Genomic DNA, 6,750 nt, shown 5'->3' with positions numbered 1-6,750 from the left:
ACAGTTTTTTTCCACTTGCGAGCAGAAAATATTTGCTTACGTCGCTAGTAACTCTAGTAAGCTATAATTGTTTTGTTTTTTCCATGTTTTCTAACCGAACAGTTATTACAATGTTCGAACTCATCGCGTGTATGTAATACTATAGATAGGTGTAAATGTTAGTTTCATTTTAAAACCAATTGATAATGAAGCAATGGGTATGTGATAGAAGTACGATTCCAATATTTCCAATTGGAAATATCCCATCATCCGACCCCCAAGCAGACTAACTTATCGCTTCACTCAATTGATAAATTAATAAACTAAACAAAGAAAAAAAACTCAAGGGTAGCTATAGGTAGCTATAGTATACTAGCCTCTATTATCGGGGTCAAATGAAGTAATTAAGACATGTGTAAAGTAGGTTTCCAAGAAAATTTATCCATAGAAATTATATCGACCGCTTTCCTTTCTTCATTATCGATTGTGTTGCTACTTGTGAAGTTGCACCACATGTAGGTAAAACAAAATTGACTGACGCCTCAGGTGTTGCGAAAAGAAAGTTCAAGGGTAGCATCGACTCGCTGGGGGTTGAATAATTTAGGCGTGTAATTGAGTCCACGGCGTCCACGCGTGGGAATCGCCGGCTGCCAGCGCAGCGGCGGCTGGCCCTTCCCAGGGCTTCACAGCGGCCAATGCCAAATATCTGGACAGCTAGTCATTAACATGTATGAGGTGGCTGCTTTTATTTATTTAGCGTTCTATGCCATTCTGGAAACAACTCGTGGAAAAACGATGGTGTTTGGTACTTTAGTCTGTCTCACCCACCTTTCTTTATTGGACTGTAAGTCCGAGACTCAGATGTTCGTTTTTCGCGGAGGGCCAAATGAGCTCCATCCCAGTGCATCCTCACGAACAGCAAAGGCAAAAGGTTTAGTGAGTAGGGCCAGGTTTCCCCGTAAAAAAAAGCCCAGGTGCTCGTGGGACTAATTGGTCAATGTTTTAGGTAGGTTCAACAGTACGTATCTGACAGTAACAGTTTAAGGTACAACTTGTAACTTGTTGTTATTAATAAAGGTTTATTTGTTTGTTTAAAAAACCTTCTTCCAAAATAATACTAATGCGAAGATAGGTGTAATGTCGAATATCACTAATATTTGTAAATCATGTATGCATGTAGTTGTAATATCATATTTATTATTCCATACCATACCATAATGGATCTAGTTACTTGTACACAAAATAGTTATTGTGTACCTATACTAACTAGGTGTCTTATGCTCACAAGAAGCTTTAAAATGCTTGTGACTCACAAGCATTTTAAAGCTTATTTCTAAGATCTTTTGTGTAAAATGACTAATGCAGGTAATGGTTTCTCTTAACGCCTTGCAAAAATCAATGAATTACTGACATAGTTCCATAACTGTGACATTTATCCTTGTCCTGGATAAATTGCTATTTAATTACATACTATTGAGTTAGAATTCCTCGTTCATTATCTAGAAATACTATAATAACTGGTGTATGCCTATCAAACAAGTATAAGTACCTACTAATTGTGTTTGTACTTACATACTCGACTATGTACTTAGGTAATTTCACTTGATACAAATTACAACAAATTAGGGCAATTCAGATAATAGTAGCATTAAAATAATACATGATGGTAACTAGATATCATGTAAAAACAATAGTTTGTGAGTATAATATTAGTTACAAAATTGATTTCTGAAAACTACTTTCAAATACATACATACATACATACATACAATCACGCCTGTATCCCATAAAGGGGTAGGCAGAACACATGAAACTACTAAAGCTCCAGTGCCACTCTTGGCAAATAAGGGGTTGAAAGAAAACGAAACTGTGACTGTGTACTTTCAAATATTATAATAAAATAAAAATGATGCACAGCAATGCCCATGGTACTCCACTCTTACCAGGTTGACTAATTTTCACAGTGCAAAAATTTTCCTGGAGCACAGAATAGGACAGTTCCAGCTTCCCTAAGAACATTTTTGACAGTGTGGATGGATAACAGCTATAAATTGTCAGGTGATGAGCAAAAGTCACTAAGCGCCACCACACCACACCACATGTAAAACAAGGTTGATTTTAGCTTAATATCTTTTTGAAATTAGTAATTTTTGCTTGTCACCCAACAAAACAAAAACTAGATTTCAGGTAAATAGTTCAGATTTTACAATGCGAAGTAGTCAAGGCTATCCAGACTCAAAAGTTAGAAAAGGCAGCAGGACCCGATAACATCTACAACGAACTTCTAAAAGGGATGGCTACAGAACTAGCTCCTATACTCACAAAATTATTCAATAGAATATTGATCAACCAGTGGATACCCACACAGTGGGAAACATCGCACATCATTCTACTGCATAAGAAAGGCTCAAAGGAAGACATAGGCAACTACAGGCCGATAAGCTTGATGTCCAACCTATATAAAATTTTCTCCAAAGTCATATTAGGTCAAATAAGTAAAAAACTGGACGAAATCCAACCAATGGAACAAGCTGGCTTCAGGAAACAATTTTCAACACTAAACCACATCCAGTCATCCATACAGTAAAACAGGTGGTGGAGAAATATAATGAGTACAAGAAAAAACTATATTTGGCATTCATTGACTACAACAAGGCGTTCGACAGTATAAGTCATGAGGCCATGTGGGAGGGTCTGTCATGTCAGGGTATTCCAGGGATTTACATTAATATTGTTAAAACAATATACATATAGAGCAGGCTCCAAGGGGATGTTCGTTTGAAAAAATAGCGCACCTCATTCTGACTTCAGATATATATTTTATAGATCCCGGACACCATATAAACACATGTTGCCAACCAGTTATACACATACACACATACACATAAACACACATAACACATATAGTGTAACATTTATTACACTTACTCTAAGAATTTTTTTGAAAGTTTACTAAAATGCTCGATTTTCGAGTTAACTTTAAACCACTATTGCTTGAGAAGTTATGAATCTATTTTAATCGTTATTATTTTAAATAACTAACAATAGTCTATTGTTTGCGAACCAATAGTTCGTACAGTGAAAAAGTTGCATGGAGGAGCGGGGGAGCAATCAAAAATGGCGAGTTTCGATGTTTCAATATGGTTCTTAAAATCCGGTTTCTGAGTGGAATTTGATTGCGGGACAATATAATTGACGGATTAAAGTGGGAGGAGGAAAGCAGGAGTAGAAAAAATATCTAAAACAACAGTTATACACAACGTTTGGCCACGAGAGAAATATCGAAACTCGCCATTTTTGATTGCTCCCCTCGCTCCTCCATGCAACTTTTTGACTGTATTAACTATTATTTTGTATACAATGGACTATTGTTAGTTATATAAAATAATAATGATTAAAATAGATTCATAACTTCTCAAGCAATAGTTGTTGTTGTATGTCCTAAGGCACCCCATAGGTGCATAGGGCCTCCATAAGATCCTTCCACGCCTTTCTATCTTGAGCCACCACCTTGGCCTCGTTCCAGCTCAGTCCATATTCCCTCAGCTCGTTCTCAACGCTCCGTCTCCAGGTGTGTACGGGGCGTTTGCGGGCCCTCTTTCCTCCTTGAGGCCGCCACTCAAACGCGATACTGGCGCTGTTGGTAGCTCCTCTTCGAAGGGTATGACCGATCCATCTCCATTTCCGCAGAGCCACTTCCTGGTCAATCGGAGGTTGTGGGCACATACTCCACAGATCCTCATTTCTTATAGTTTTCGGCCAGAAGATACGGAGGATCGACCGGAGGGACTTATTGACAAACACTTGAAGTTTGTGCGTCAGCCCCTTTGTCACTCTCCATGTCTCACAGCCGAAGAGAAGCACGGTCTTGACAATGGATTCGAAGAGGGAGATTTTCACGCGGCGAGTAAGCACGTTTGAATCCCAAACAGGCTTGAGTTGAGCAAATGCAGCTTTTGCCTTCTTAATTCTGCTCTCGACGTCATCGTCTGCACCTCCCTGACACGACAGTGTACTGCCGAGGTACACAAACTTGGAGACTGATTCAAGGCGGTCGTTTTTGAGCAACAAAGGTTCCTTACAAGCTGATTGTACTCGCATATTGACAGTCTTCCGTCGGTTGATTCGCAGGCCCATGGCTTCAGCTTCCTCTTGAAGACTCTCAAGTTTTGCTTTTAGATGGGCTAAAGATGGCGAAATCAGCACGATGTCATCGGCGTAATCAAGATCTTCCAGTACCTTTGTATGCCAGGAAATGCCTCTTGGCGTTTTGACCACTCTTCTCATGACGTCGTCGAGCAGAATTATAAATAGCAGTGGAGACAGGAGGCATCCCTGCTTCACACCGGCACTTATTTGTATAGGCGCTCCCATTTCCTTTTCGTGTATCACCCTACATGTGCTCCCCTCGTACAAGGAGCGGATGATGCGGATGACACACTCGGGTATGCCCCTGCGACGAAGGCTGGGACCACAGCGCGCTCCACTTCACGGTATCGAAGGCTTTTTCAAAGTCCATCAAACGGAGGTAGGGCATAGCGAATGATATTCCGCTTTGTGTGGTAGGGCACAGCACAGCGGATATCGTCTCGCTCGAATCTAGAGCAGAGCCCAACTGGGGTAGTACCTCCGCCTTACAGAAGACCACAGCCAAATAGCACTAGACCCTACTCATAGTGTTGTGTTCCTGTCGGTGAGTAAGGCTGCCAGAGCTCAACGGGGGTGCGGTGTGCTGATGACGGGAGGACTTACGGAACTAACTTGTTCCGTTTATTGTCCTTTGAGTCGTCGGCAACCCGAACCCTCCTTGGAGCTTGTGCACTCCTTTTTGCTGTGTACTTAACACAGCAAAAGGGAATGTACAAGTTTCTAATGGGGTGGCAACGCGCATGTGACACTGTTTGAGTTGCAGGCGTCCATAGGTTACGGTGACCGCTTTACATCAGGCGGGCCGTATACTTGTTTGCCACCGACGTAGTATTAAAAAAAAAAAAAAAAAAGTCCACAAAAGCGAGGAACAACTCCGACTGCCATTCGACACTCTGTTCGATCAGGGTGCGTAGGGTATTGGTGTGGTCTGTGCAGGAGCGACCAGGGCGAAAACCTGCTTGCTCGTCCCTCAGCGTCTCTGCCACTCTTGGAGCAATGCGATTGAGCAGTATCTTTGCTAAAACTTTTACGGCTGTGGGCAGGAGTGTTATGCCGCGCCAGTTGTCGCATTGCGATAGATCACCCTTCTTTGGGACTTTCACCAAGAGTCCCTGCTTCCACTCATCGGGTACTCGTCCAGCTTCCCAGATACGGGTCAGTAGAGGATACAGTAGAGTTGCAGATGTCCCAGGATCGACCTTCAACATGTCCACGTGGATGCTATCAATGCCCGGCGCTCTCCCCGGTTTCAGGGACTTCACCGCCACCAAAACTTCTGCAAAGGACGGTGGAGCCGTTGGCACACCCAGTAGCTCGTCTTGGAGATCATTACTGGTATGCTGGGTGTCAGGGGATTGGGCTTGCTCCAGCAGGCTCGAGAAGTGTTCGGTCCACCTTTGCAGCTGCTCGCTTGAGGTGCACAGGAGACTGCCGTCTTTACCTTTCAGCGGTTTCTTTGCTGTACGTGCCCGACGGCCGTTGAGGCGGCGCGTTACGTCGTACAGCACGCGCATGTCGCTGCGGCGGTATTTGCGCGCTCCGCCAGCTCGTCTGCGGCTCGCAATAGTGGTTTAAAGTTAACTCGAAAATCGAGCATTTTAGTAAACTTTCAAAAAAGTTCTGAGAGGAAGTATAATAAATGTTATAGTATGCTATATATTCGTGAACTACTCAGTAAGCCCTTTCATTTGATACCCCACACGGCATGGTTTGATAAAAAATTTTTTTTTCTTTGTATGCGATTTTTGATTGCCGGGGTGCGGGGAAGGGGACCACAAAACTGGTTGGCAACATGTGTTTATATGGTGTCCGGGATCTATAAAATATATATCTGAAGTCAGAATGAGGTGCGCTATTTTTGCAAACGAACATCCCCTTGGAGCCTGCTCTAATACACAAACAGCAAAGCAAGAGTACAACTAGAAAAAACTGGCCCAGAATTCAGAGTCAGAAGAGGTGTGAGACAAGGAGACCCAATGTCCCCCAAACTATTCTCTGCCATCTTCGAACACAGTTTCCGCAAACTAGACTGGGAACATATGGGCCTCAACATAGATGGCAAGAAACTAAACCACTTTAGATTTGCGGATGATATAGTTTTATTTGAAGAAGATCCACAAAAACTGCAAGCTATGATCCAGACCCTATGCAATGAAAGCAGAAAAGTAGGCCTGACGATGAATACCACAAAAACGAAAGTAATGACCAATTCATCTAAAATTAAAATAATTGTAGATATGACCTCCTTAGATTACGTTGAAGAGTATACATACCTGGGCCAAATAATATCTCCGGAAGACCTCACAAGCAAAGAAATAAGTACAAGAGTAACAAATGGATGGAAAAAATACTGGTCTATGAAGGAAGTCATGAAGTCTAAAAACCTGAGTATGACAGTTAAAAGAAAAGTATTTAACACATGCATCTTATCCATATGTAATGCAGGGGCATTACATATGGATGCGAGACATGGGCACTCACCAAGCAGCACCGGGACAGGCTTATGTTCTGCCAGAGGTCTATGGAACGAAGTATGATGGGGATATGTAGATTGGACAAAATTCGAAACAAAGACCTTAGGGAAAAAACAAAAGTAACCGACATACTATTGAAAATTGACCA

This window comes from Leguminivora glycinivorella, chromosome 15 (assembly GCF_023078275.1).
Source record: "Leguminivora glycinivorella isolate SPB_JAAS2020 chromosome 15, LegGlyc_1.1, whole genome shotgun sequence".
NCBI classification, from domain to species: Eukaryota; Metazoa; Arthropoda; class Insecta; order Lepidoptera; family Tortricidae; genus Leguminivora; species Leguminivora glycinivorella.
Note: the sequence above shows the minus strand (reverse complement) of the source record.